At 44.7% G+C, this 11,835-nt stretch overlaps 1 long non-coding RNA gene and 1 other non-coding gene across 2 annotated transcripts; both read right to left on the bottom strand.

The window, feature by feature from the left end:
• Positions 1–1,436: 1,436 nt before the first annotated feature.
• LOC125728158 (uncharacterized) lies at positions 1,437–6,016 on the bottom strand. Its single transcript, XR_007388944.1, has 3 exons — positions 5,907–6,016; positions 4,309–4,381; positions 1,437–1,587 (listed from the first exon to the last, which is right to left on the bottom strand). It is a non-coding gene; the product is annotated as an uncharacterized LOC125728158 (long non-coding RNA).
• A 4,676-nt stretch (positions 6,017–10,692) lies between these two features.
• LOC125728160 (U2 spliceosomal RNA) lies at positions 10,693–10,880 on the bottom strand. Its single transcript, XR_007388946.1, has one exon. It is a non-coding gene; the product is annotated as a U2 spliceosomal RNA (small nuclear RNA).
• Between the last annotated feature and the right edge of the window lie 955 nt (positions 10,881–11,835).

The following is an 11,835-nucleotide window of genomic DNA, read 5'->3' on the forward strand; positions in this document are numbered from 1 at the left end:
CAGGAGCCCCTGCCCATCCTACACCACATCATGTCAATGTAAATGTCAGTATAGTGACACTGAATACTGACAGTGTCTCCTTTCATAGGCGTCACCTCCTGTTTGTCCACAAGCTGCCCTGGAGATCCTGAAGACACAAATCAGAAACAAAGGAAGCACTAACGTTTGCATAACAATAAGATATTCTCACTATGATTATGAACCAGTAACAAGATGTTTATATCGTCTTTCCGTACATTTTATGCATATCTATAGCTAAGCTATGACATTTGTCATATTACTTATCATACTTAACACGGGGGCAGCATGGTGGCGCAGTGGTTTGCCCTGCTGCCTTACAGCAAGAAGGTCCTGTGTTCAATCCCAAGTCCTTTCTGCGTGGAGTTTGCACGCTCTCCCTCTGTTTGTCTGAGTTTTCACCAGGCGCTGTAGTTTCCTCCCACGGTCCAAAAGCATTCAAGAGGGGTTGAATGGTGAGTCTAAATTGGTCCTGTAGTTGTGTGTGCACCCTGTGGTGTGTTGGTGATTCCCCAGGGTTGGTTCCCACTTGTGCACAGTGTTCTTGGGATAGGTTCCAGTCCCCAGGCAACCCCAGTTGGAATTAAGTGGCTTCAGAAAATGGATGGATACTTAACCCCTGTAGAAGCCCATGTAAACTGATATGGTTACTTTTTCCATGCTACATTTATCATATTGGGAAAAATTTAAATGCATAGCAGCGGCCCTTCTACCTCCGAAGAGCTAAAAGGTGTGGCACAAGTCCCCTTATCCTCAGGACACTTTATAACTGTGTCATCAAGAGCATCCTAACTGGATGCGTCGCCGGCTGGTATGATAGCCACACCACCTACCCCAGCAAAGCTCTGCAAGAAGTAGCACGGTGTGGGAAATATCATTATGAGTCCCTGTTGTCCCAGTCTTGCATCCATAGCTTCTGGCTTTGACCTTGAATAGGATAAGTGCTACAGCCAATGGATGGATATTCCATACTTACATGCACTCCACACATTAATGTCAAATGAGAGTATAATTTTCTTTACATGCACTATTAAGTATTAACATGGTCTATATGAGTAATTATGTAACTAATATTAAATAAATGTAAAGAATATATACCATGCAGTGTTGGCCTCCCATCTGCAGGGTAGGCCACACGAATCCCAGCCATAGTCTGTGCCTATGTGTATAGACTTTGCATGTCCTGAATATGTCACATTAGACATGGATTGATATCAAGCTTGGTACTTCATGATTAAAGCTAAATCAATAACGTAAAACATTCCCAGTTAAATATTCAATTGCTTGGAAAAAGGCCTATTTACCAATTAAACCAGTAGCAATAGCACATAAATCCATTAAATACACAGATTAAGTTTAATTTGGTCTCAGATATTACAAAACCTCATGAATAATACACTGACATTAGGTCTATATATTTGTGTGTTTTTTTCCCATTAGCCTAGCCTACTTTTTGTCTCTGGGGAAAAGGATACGAATGAACTCGCATGTACGCTAAACATGACTTTATACACAAACACGGAATGTAGTGTCCAGTGTTCAAACTCATTGATTTCAGGTCATTTTCACCTGTTGAAATGATTGAAGACAACAAAAAGATCATTTAAAGCATAAATGCATTTATTTTCTAATTAGATGTCAGCAAAACATTAAACATTTGTATGTAGTAATTGCAAGAAAACAAAAAGAAAACAAAATGTACCATTTTAAGTTTCTGGTACTGTGACATAACACTGATATCAGCGCATTTAACAACGTTACACATGACAGGCTAAACTATTCCTTCTAAGCTAGGTATCCTAAACTCAGTACGTCCAAACAAAAGCAAAAACAGAAATACTGTCACAGGTCCAGGGCGGATTGAGAGCGACAGCGTGTCATGGAGCAAACAGAAACAGAGAGTGGACGACTCACTCAGGGATTCAAAGGAGGAAAGGGGAAAAACACTAGAGACACTAATAAAAACAAAAGCAGACCACGAGGGGTCAAAAACAAGACAAGGAACAACAGTAATCAAATAAGAAATCGGTCGGTGGGTCACAAGCTTTTTTTTTTTTTTTTTTTTTTCCCTCCACCACCCCCCCTCTGCGGAGGACCACTTTATTGTGCCCGAGATGTTATTTCAGGTGGAGTCTAGGACCCAACCTGACACGTGTGTATAGACAAACAGGCACACACATATACAAGCATACGTTCCCACCCTCATGCAGACATAAACAAATATTTACACATTCACCCAACATTTAGACACACAGAAAGGAACGCTGTACACATACTCTCACTCCCCATATATACTCTATGTGGACCCCTATTTTTCCTCTGGCGAGGAGACCAGAAGATCACCCCGGACCCCGCAGTAGCCGAGAAGCCCACCAGCCCAGACCCCGACCAGACGGCCAGCTCTACCTCTCAGCCCCCAGCCCCAAATGGCGAACGGAGAACGGGGGTGTGAAAAGACCCCATGCCCCCCTTCGCCCGCTCAGATGTGGTATTGGTGTGTGTTGTTCTAAAGTGCTTTTAAAACAGGTGAAGGGCATGGCACTAACCACCCCCTGCCGACCAACAGCTGGTGTTAGCTCGGCCTCTCCCCAGAGCCCTCAATGTCTATGTGTGATTAAAATTGAGATGTGGGCCCTGGCACCAGAGGTAAGGCTGAATGAACAGACCGCCCTCGGGATGCCATTCTGTGTGCCCATCCCCAACGCCCTAAATGTATGTGTCATGAGAGGGTAAGTAATGAGAGTGTCTACGTTGTAGTGTATGAATGAGGTACAGGTGGTCGCGAGGGGACAGAGGAGGAATACCTACCCTGCATCCCAGCAACGCACCTACACCTCAAAGCCCTACATGTGTGGTGGTGTGATGGAGCGGGAGGAGGGAAGCATTTAGGGATGGGGAGGAAAGGAATGGGGGGGGGCAAAATACCTCCCCCCCCGGAGCCAGCTCCCCCGCTGACCCCCATAGGCACTCCCCGTTCCCCGAAATTCATCCAGGGAGGGGGGCCCAGGCCCATCCAGACCGGGGCCCAAAGCAGCAGCACCACCGGGCCCCACAGAGCCCAAGGCGCCCCACCGGACCCCACTACAAAGGAAAAGCTACCCCCGCCCCAGCATTCAGTCAACTCCCAGACTGCATAAGACAAAAGACATCCAAAGACATTGTACCTCTCTGAAAGGTAGAAACGTTTCACCGCTCGTCCAAGCAGCTTTGCATGTGCAAATGCACAACCCCTCACTCAACAGAGGTAGAGGCATTAGGCACAACCTGTCTCCAATTTAACCTGCGGCCCTCTCATCATTTGCCAAAACAAAAATAATTCCCAGGAAAAAAACAGACCCAATTCACACCTCCACCAGGTGGACCACCCTTAACGACCCACTCTATCGGAGTAGGAGGGACTGGTTACATCTACCCGCAACTCCCCCCCCCACTTTGTTTCACTCAACGAGCCCCCTTAGACTACTTACCCAGGAGGATAAATATGTGGACACTTACTACCTCCCTCAGTCTGAAGAAGCTGCTTGGATGAGCAGCGAAACGTTTCTAACTTTCAGAGACAAGTCCAGTTGCCACGAGTCAACCACCAGAGAGTATGGTCTAAGGTTGCCTGGTCCTTCTGTTCCTCTGTGGTGAAGGGTACCTTAAGGGTACCTTCACCACATTGCCATTTGACACTGACACCTTCACATTCCCTGCTTCTAAATCGCCAATGATCAGTTCTTCCAATAATAATTTGTCCACTTTAGTTTCAACAATATCCAAATTTATAGCATTCAGCTGGAATTCACTGTTTATAACTTCTACTGCCACATCCACAATTTCCAATTCAAATGCTTTTTCAAAAGCCTTTTCTCTAGTCTCCTCCACTTTGACTTCTCCAATTTGTACTTGTACAATTTCGAAATTAAATTTACTTTGATCTAAATATTCGAGATCAAACTGGCAGAGGTCTACCAGCACAGCTCCTATCTTCAGACTGTCTTGATGGTTGTCTACAGGCTTTATGGAGATTGTCCTGTTATTTATCACAAAAGCCTCCAACCCATGTACATCTATCCCCTTATCCCTCCCAAGCTGGCTAGTGGGTGGAGTTACTTGGGAGCACTCCTCTTCATCACCCCAGCAGATGATCTCTTCCCACTTGTCCCAGGCTGCCCAATAAGCATCATCCGTCCAGCTAACTGCCTTGGCAATTCGCCTTCGGGAATGTGACTCAGTGGAACTGTCAGCCTGGTCAGAAGGTGATTCTGCTGGGGAGCACAGCTCTTTCTCATCTCCCCAGTCAATCACCTCTCCCCACTTGTCCCAAGTTGCCCAGTATCTGTCGTCGCTCCAGCAAACAGCTTTCTCAAATCGTCTGATTCTGAATGAGGAAAAACAACATACAGGCAATGCAATGGAGCTGTCAGTCACTCCTGACATGTGGACTACACTTCTGCACTGACCCACACCTTCCCAATCAACAACCGCATTACTGCACAGGCAGAGCTGCTATCTTTGGTCAGCTGGCTGGCGTGAGGTTCTCAATTCCAGACAAGTCTGCACATTCATCTCCATATGTGTAACAGTCTTACTACCTTGTAAATAGTCTGGAGGGTTTGTAGACTACCCCAACACTTTTGATGGAGCTAATTTTAGGTTTATAATGGAACAAAACAGACTGACTACAAGACATCTTGAGTGAGGGTTGGCAACCCTGCATATGACACTAACTAACCTGCACATAAAATTTAAATATAATCCAAACAATATACTGAATTTTACACAAACATATTTCAATATACAGTCATACCTCGGCTCACGAACTTAGTACCTGACCTGAAAAGTGCGTGACCTCAATCAATTTCTCCCATTTCAAATAATATAAATATGTATTATGTTCAATATGTTTAAACCTCAGAAACACTGCATTTTCTTCAATTTTAAATATTTGTCTGTGATCAAGAATCCATCCATCCATTTTCCAAACCGCTTATCCTACTGGGTTGCCTATCCCGGAAGCAATGGGCACGAGGCAGGGAAAAATCGAGGATGGGGGGGCCAGCCCATTGCAGGGCACACTCACACACCATTCACTCACACATGCACTCCTACGGGCAATTTAGCAAGTACCCGGAGGAAAGCCCACGACGACATGGGGAGAACGCGACCAAGAATATAGACTTAAATTAAAATAACCTTACTTGTAACAAATTATGCTGTTGGCACGTCAAACTGTCGGTGCAGCGGTAAGAAAATCGGGAGAAGACTAACAATAATAGAGGATTCATACATGGAAAAATAAGTTCACACAGCACGTTATTCACCATGAACTAGGACATAACGCCGACTTTCTCTTTAGGTCACTCTATACATACATATATATACTTCGAGCACGCACAGTACAACTCAACACCCCGTACCGTACAATCAAATTATGACAGACTGTGCACATATAACTGAGAGCATACATTTACATGCTAACAAATGCTAAATTAAATAAAACAATAAAACTGAGCATACGCTGGTCGCTCGAAACACGCCAAAACACGGAAAAGAACCACAAAACATCCCCCCAAAAAACTAAACAATCAACATTAAAAGACTAAGTAACAGTCAAATGCAGTAATTTCGAAAATATTATTTTTTTATTATTATTATTATACTGGACATTTCTTCGCGTTTCGGGTGGTTCTTTGGGGAGCTTTCATTGGACCCTTTTCGGTACGTTTGTGTGTCCGAAACACGGTTCGACAACCGGTACAAAACATTTTGGAACATCTGGTTCGTAACCCGATTTATTCGTGATCAGGACTGTTCGTGGGTCGAGGTACCACTGTACATACAAAGACAGATACTAAATAATAAGATAAGTTATACGATAAAATGGGAGCAGAAATGCAACGTACCTTGCCATCTTGGTGCAGAAAAGCAAGTGAAGCCGCGTCTTTCAAACCGGTAGCTTCCCACGTGCGGAGGCATCAAATGTAACCAAGCAACAACATAACTAAATAATAACATCATAATACGTATAGTATTTATGTAATAATGACAGTTTTATAAGTTTTTTATTTACTTTTAGAAGTAAATAAGAAAAAAAAATGTGTAAGAACTGCAAAGCAAGAATATAGTAGTAAGCATGAATCACACATTCAGCTCTGGATAATATCAGACAATGACTTAAAGACACGTGAAATGAACTGCACTCTTGGAGTCTGTCTCTCCCCAAAGCACTATGCATGGTAACTTGTTTAATATGGGAATTATAAAATGACACTTTGGTAACATTTCAAACTGTTGTATCGCGATACATAGCGATCAGTATGTCGAACTGTCACGCCCAGCTTGTACGATCCTCATGTGTGCCATGCCCCCCTGATTATCCACGTGTGCTTCCCCATTATACCCAGCTGTGTCCGATTATTTTCGATTATTATAGTCCATGTCTTGCTTTCGTTCCTGGTCGGTCATTGATGTTAGTTAGTCGTTGTTCGTGCTTCGTCCCGTTTTAGTGCTAATAAATCCCAGTTTCCCCGTGTTCTGCCTGCCTGTTTCCTGCCCGTGCGATCGCGCTCGCAACCAGCCCGAAACCTGACATGAACAAGGTTATACATCACACAAGCTTCCCACAAGAACCTGTAATTAGACTAAGCGCGTACCACACTGGGCCCGGCTGCCTTATACGGCAACCGAGCACGATCGCATCCTGCCCCCCTCCCCAGTTCTGCCCCCCTGTTGCACTTACTGGTCCGGACGCGAGCACGTTTTGTCATCAACCTGCAACTTTTTGTGTGAAAGAAACATAAGAAGCAAAGCTGTGTACCACAGTAGGGTAGAATTCATGGTTAATTTCGTGGCTTATTTGGGGCGGTTTTGAGTATGATGACACACAGATTTGTCAAGTATACAAAGCAGAGGTTTTTATTTATTCGTGCTGCACGTATAGGAAGATCCACACTTTATCAAATATCTCAGGCAGACTGATGCTGCGCGGGATACCAGTGCCAAAAAGGTATTGCGGTACCGCATTTTTGAAAGCTGTTCGGCATTACATTACATTACATTTCTTTAGTACTTGTACTAATTACACCATTTTCGCTTCCGCTAACTATGGGATCATGACGATGGACTCTATATAGCAAAACCACTGCCGAAACTAAGTTATACACTAAGTTAGATCTGCACCCATCATGCTATATAAAATACTAAAACGTCAGCTAGTTAAGTATGATGTCCATAGCTTCACGTCAGTGATTGATGTCAGGGATATACATTGACGTCATCAAAGTTTGATGTTTGAATAATAAATAGATAATAAAGCATAATGTGCTGCGTGGAAAGTGTTTTATATGTGATCAGGTCATCAGAGCTGTATTATGGGATGTCACCAAGACAGGTAATGCTAATACTTAAAAGTAAATAGCATAATCATACAATGATAAGAAAGAGAATAAGGCAAAAACATTTCTTGAAATTTGGCCTGAGGGTGGCGCTAGAGTGATGGATGGATTGAACCCAAATTTGGTATTAATAGTTGGAACTGACCTCTATCCATGTGCCAAATTTAAAAAAAGTTGCCAATCAGCTCTATGGGCTGCCATAGACTCCCATGGCAAAAAGCATAATAATAGTGAAAACTACTAAAAACTATAGGTATCCTAATAATAATAGACTGTCATCTCTAAATTGCCCACAGTGTGTGAGTGAGTGCATTCCCTGCAATGGACTGGCATCCCATCCAAAAGTATACCATTGTGTCCTATGCTACCTGGGATAAGCTACAGGCCCTCGTCTCCAGGTTATGTGGTACGAGGATGGATGAATAATAATCATGTTTATTTCAATTTCAATTATTGGCAAATATAAACATGTACCAAGGATAATAGCAATAAATACAGTATGCCAAAATAAATGCTAGAGGAGAATCCTGCAATTCCTGCCCCAGTCCTGGGTCTGGGGAGTTTATTCTCACTGAGATTGCATAGGATTCCTCTGGCTGCTGTTTTTCTCCCGTACACGTGAAGTGCTACTTCTTCATTGCCCACATGTGAGCCAGTATGTGAGCCCTGATCCGGGCTACCATCCCACCCAAGGCATTTCCATTGTATGCTGCTTCCTGCAGCCCTGCAGTGGATGAAACTAAAGTACAATGGTTTGTTGATTTATAGCACATGTATTGTTATATTTTATATTATTCAAATATACATTACTCAGTAATAACTCAGTAACTACTCAAGTACAAATGATGAACAAATACAGTAACTTATGATTAAGAATGAACGAACGTGGGATCAGTATATAACTAACACTTTCTGGTTAATTAATAAATTAAGTAAGAGTGTACTACTTCAGGGGCGGCATGGTGGTGCTGTCATGCCCGGCTCGTATGATTCTCGTGTCTGCACGCCCCCTGATTACCCACGTGTGCTTCCCTGATCTTGCCCAGCTGTGTCCACTTATTTTCGCCCAGTCTCGTCTATTTCAGTCCATGACTTGCCTTAGTTTCTGGTCCGTCATTGATGTTAGTTAGTCTTAGTGCTGTCTGCTCCGTCCCGATCCCGAATAAATCCCCGTTTTCCCCGTACTCCGCCTGCTTGCCTGCTTCCTGCCCGCTTGTCAGCCTGTGCGCACTACCCGCTTTAACCAGCGAACTCTGACAGGTGCACTGGTTAGCTCTGTTGCCTCACACCTCTGGGACCCGGGTTTGAGTCTCCGCAATAGGCTGCCAGGAGACCATCTTGTAGCTTGCATGCGGATCTCAATAAATAGGCCTGACGTTTCTGACTTCCCATGTCAAGAGGCTCTAGAAATGTTCTCTTTTTTCCCCTTGTCCTGTCTGGCAGCTTTAGCAGAATCATGGTCTGAATGCACTGCTGTGCCAAACATGTTTGCTTTACCATAAGGGGCTCTATAAACTCTGTATAGGCCCCTCATGTTGATCTATTTCTTTTTATTTTAAAATAATTTATTTATTTCAGTTTTAACACATGTAAAAACATTGCAGTGGGTGAGCTGGCTGTAGTGGAGGGACATATTAGGAGGGGAAAAAAGGAAAAGGATAAAAAAAGACAGGAAAAAGAAAAAAGGAGTGATAGATTCAGAAAGGAATAAACAAAATTATAGCGTGCAGAAAGTAACACAACTATACAAGCATATAAAATCTTAGTATGTGCTTGGATGAGTGCGTGCAAGTATATGTACATGTGTGCTCACTTGTGTAGGCGAGATGCAGGCTGGCGTGCGTGCCCACTCACTCAGAGACAGAGTGTTGGATGCGTGTGGAGATGTATGAGACTGTATGTAGTGTAGGGGTGAGTATGACTGTTGAGAAACTAAGATGAATTTAAAATTGACGGGCGTTGCTTGTGAACAGCTCTCCTCCACATCACTCCCCCATCAAGACCCTGAATGTATATGGTGTGAGTAAAATTGGGGGGCGGCAGCAGCACAGAGGCGAGTGATACCAACAGCCTCTGAGTAGTGCCCCCGGCCCCCAAGGCCCTGTGTGTATACTGGCATGTGATGACTAAAGTGCAATTAAAACAGGGGGAGGCAGAAGGCCGCACAGCACAGTGAGTGAGGCCACGTAAATGGCCCTCCCCACCGTAGAATGCACGGCATACACCCCCCCCTTCCCCCGAGGCCCTACATGTGTGCGTGGCATATTGTGAATGAGGGGGGAGAAGGGCTGGGATTCATAAGGCCAGGGGGCAGATTGCTCACCCCTGGCAAAAGAGAGCCAAAAAAGAGAGTCCCAAAGTGACAACAGCAATCAACAGGGGAAAAACAAGGGACAAAAAGAAAGAGAGAAGAAAAGGATAATAATAATAATAATAATAATAATAATAATAATCATCCATCCATCCATCCATTTTCCAAACCGCTTAACCTATTGGGTCGCGGGGGGTCCGGAGCCTATCCCGGAATCAATGGGCACGAGGCAGGGAACAACCCAGGATGGGGGGCCAGCCCATCGCAGGGCACACTCACACACCATTCACTCCCACATGCACACCTACGGGCAATTCAGCAACTCCAATTAGCCTCAGCATGTTTTTGGACTGTGGGGGGAAACCGGAGTACCCGGAGGAAACCCCACGACGACACGGGGAGAACATGCAAACTCCGCACACATGTGACCCAGGCGGAGACTCGAACCCGGGTCCCAGAGGTGTGAGGCGACAGTGCTAACCACTGCACCACCATGCCGCCCTAATAATAATCATAATAATCATAATAATAAAAGAAGAGAGACGATGACAATGCCTTACGCTCATTAGACCAGCAATTATTATTATATCTAGATCTCTTAGATAATCTATGGATTATTACATCAAGATTGTTAGTGTGGATACAGATCACCTGTTGCAGATTCAGAACAGCCAGGGGGTGGAATTCTGGTGGCAACAGAGCCATCCGTTGACGTACAGTTTGTCGACTGCAATAACAGCAAGGGAGCCTCCTGGTACTCTGACTACACGCTGTGTAAAGAAGTGCTTCCTTAAATCCAGCTTGAAATGTTCTCCCGCTAATTTCCATCTATGGCCACGACGCCACCATGCGGGACGTCCGCATGCACATGCACGGACAGGGTCCGTCCCTCACGACACCGGCTAATCGCCTGGCAAGCGGCGCAGGCTCTCGGTCTGATAAGCGGAACACCGATCAGCTCTGTCTTTCAACAGCAGGGGGCAGTAGAGGTGCACCGTTCCCAGAAACACTGCAATACCGGGTCGATGCGTGGAGCGGACGGGGCAAGCCCCACTTCCGGCTCCCTGTTCCAAAAATCCGTTTAATATGTGGTCCCCTCCATGGGGGACGTATCAGATATTAAACTGATAAGAACAGATTTTTTTTTTTTCCATGCTTTATTAAACAGTTCTGTACATTTTAAAGTCACACAATAAAACACCTTTAAAACAATATTAAACAAATATATTACAGAACCATTCCCTATAGGATAAGCAAAACATAACAATAAAAACAAGTAATACATATACACACTTTAAAATCTAATTACAATCATATGGCCATTAACATAATTAAAATGTCACCTCAAATGCAAGCCATTAAAATATTAAAACCTTAAAAAAGGAACAGACCCGTAGACCTCAGGCCTCGGCACAAGGGTCGGGTTAAAACAGGGTTATGCATCATCCTAAAACACATAAAATCAATGGCCTCAGGCTAAAAAACTGGTTAGTCACAGACATGGCACAGCACATAGAATAAAATGTTAATAAATACAGTTAATGTTAATACATAAAGGTGCTAAAAGTGACCAACCACAGCCGTGCTCAATCTCAGTACATGCAGTTAATTAAAATTTCCAACACCATGCACGCACAAAAAACAAAGCACACTTACCTAAAACCCAAAGTACCTCCTGTGTGCTTCAGGACAGTGCGTCATGTCGACCCTGTAGGATGGAGCGTCACCACCTAAATGAAACGGGGCTAAAGCCAAAAGAGGCCCTTCCACCTCTCCTTGGCCTCGTGGTAGCCCCGTTGGATGACGTCGGTCTCCATCCTGAAACCCAAATCGGCCCGGATTTTGCGGAATACCCCTTGTGCCTCCAGACGAACCCCTCTGCGGATGAGCGCGGTCCTGGCATTCCAAAGCTCTCGCTTGGTAATGCTGACCAGCAGCCACATCCAGGGGCCGAAGGGGTTATGGAGGTTGGGGTCCCACCCCTTCAACACCTTGTCGTAGGTCAGACCGGGCTGCGGGTCTACACGTCCACACAGGCCCGCTACCAACCCCCAGACTCTCTGTGCATGCCCGCAGTCCCAAAACACGTGCTTGATGGTCTCATCCTCGCTGCACTCGGGCCTGGGG

This window comes from Brienomyrus brachyistius, unplaced genomic scaffold (assembly GCF_023856365.1).
Source record: "Brienomyrus brachyistius isolate T26 unplaced genomic scaffold, BBRACH_0.4 scaffold175, whole genome shotgun sequence".
Taxonomy (NCBI): domain Eukaryota; kingdom Metazoa; phylum Chordata; class Actinopteri; order Osteoglossiformes; family Mormyridae; genus Brienomyrus; species Brienomyrus brachyistius.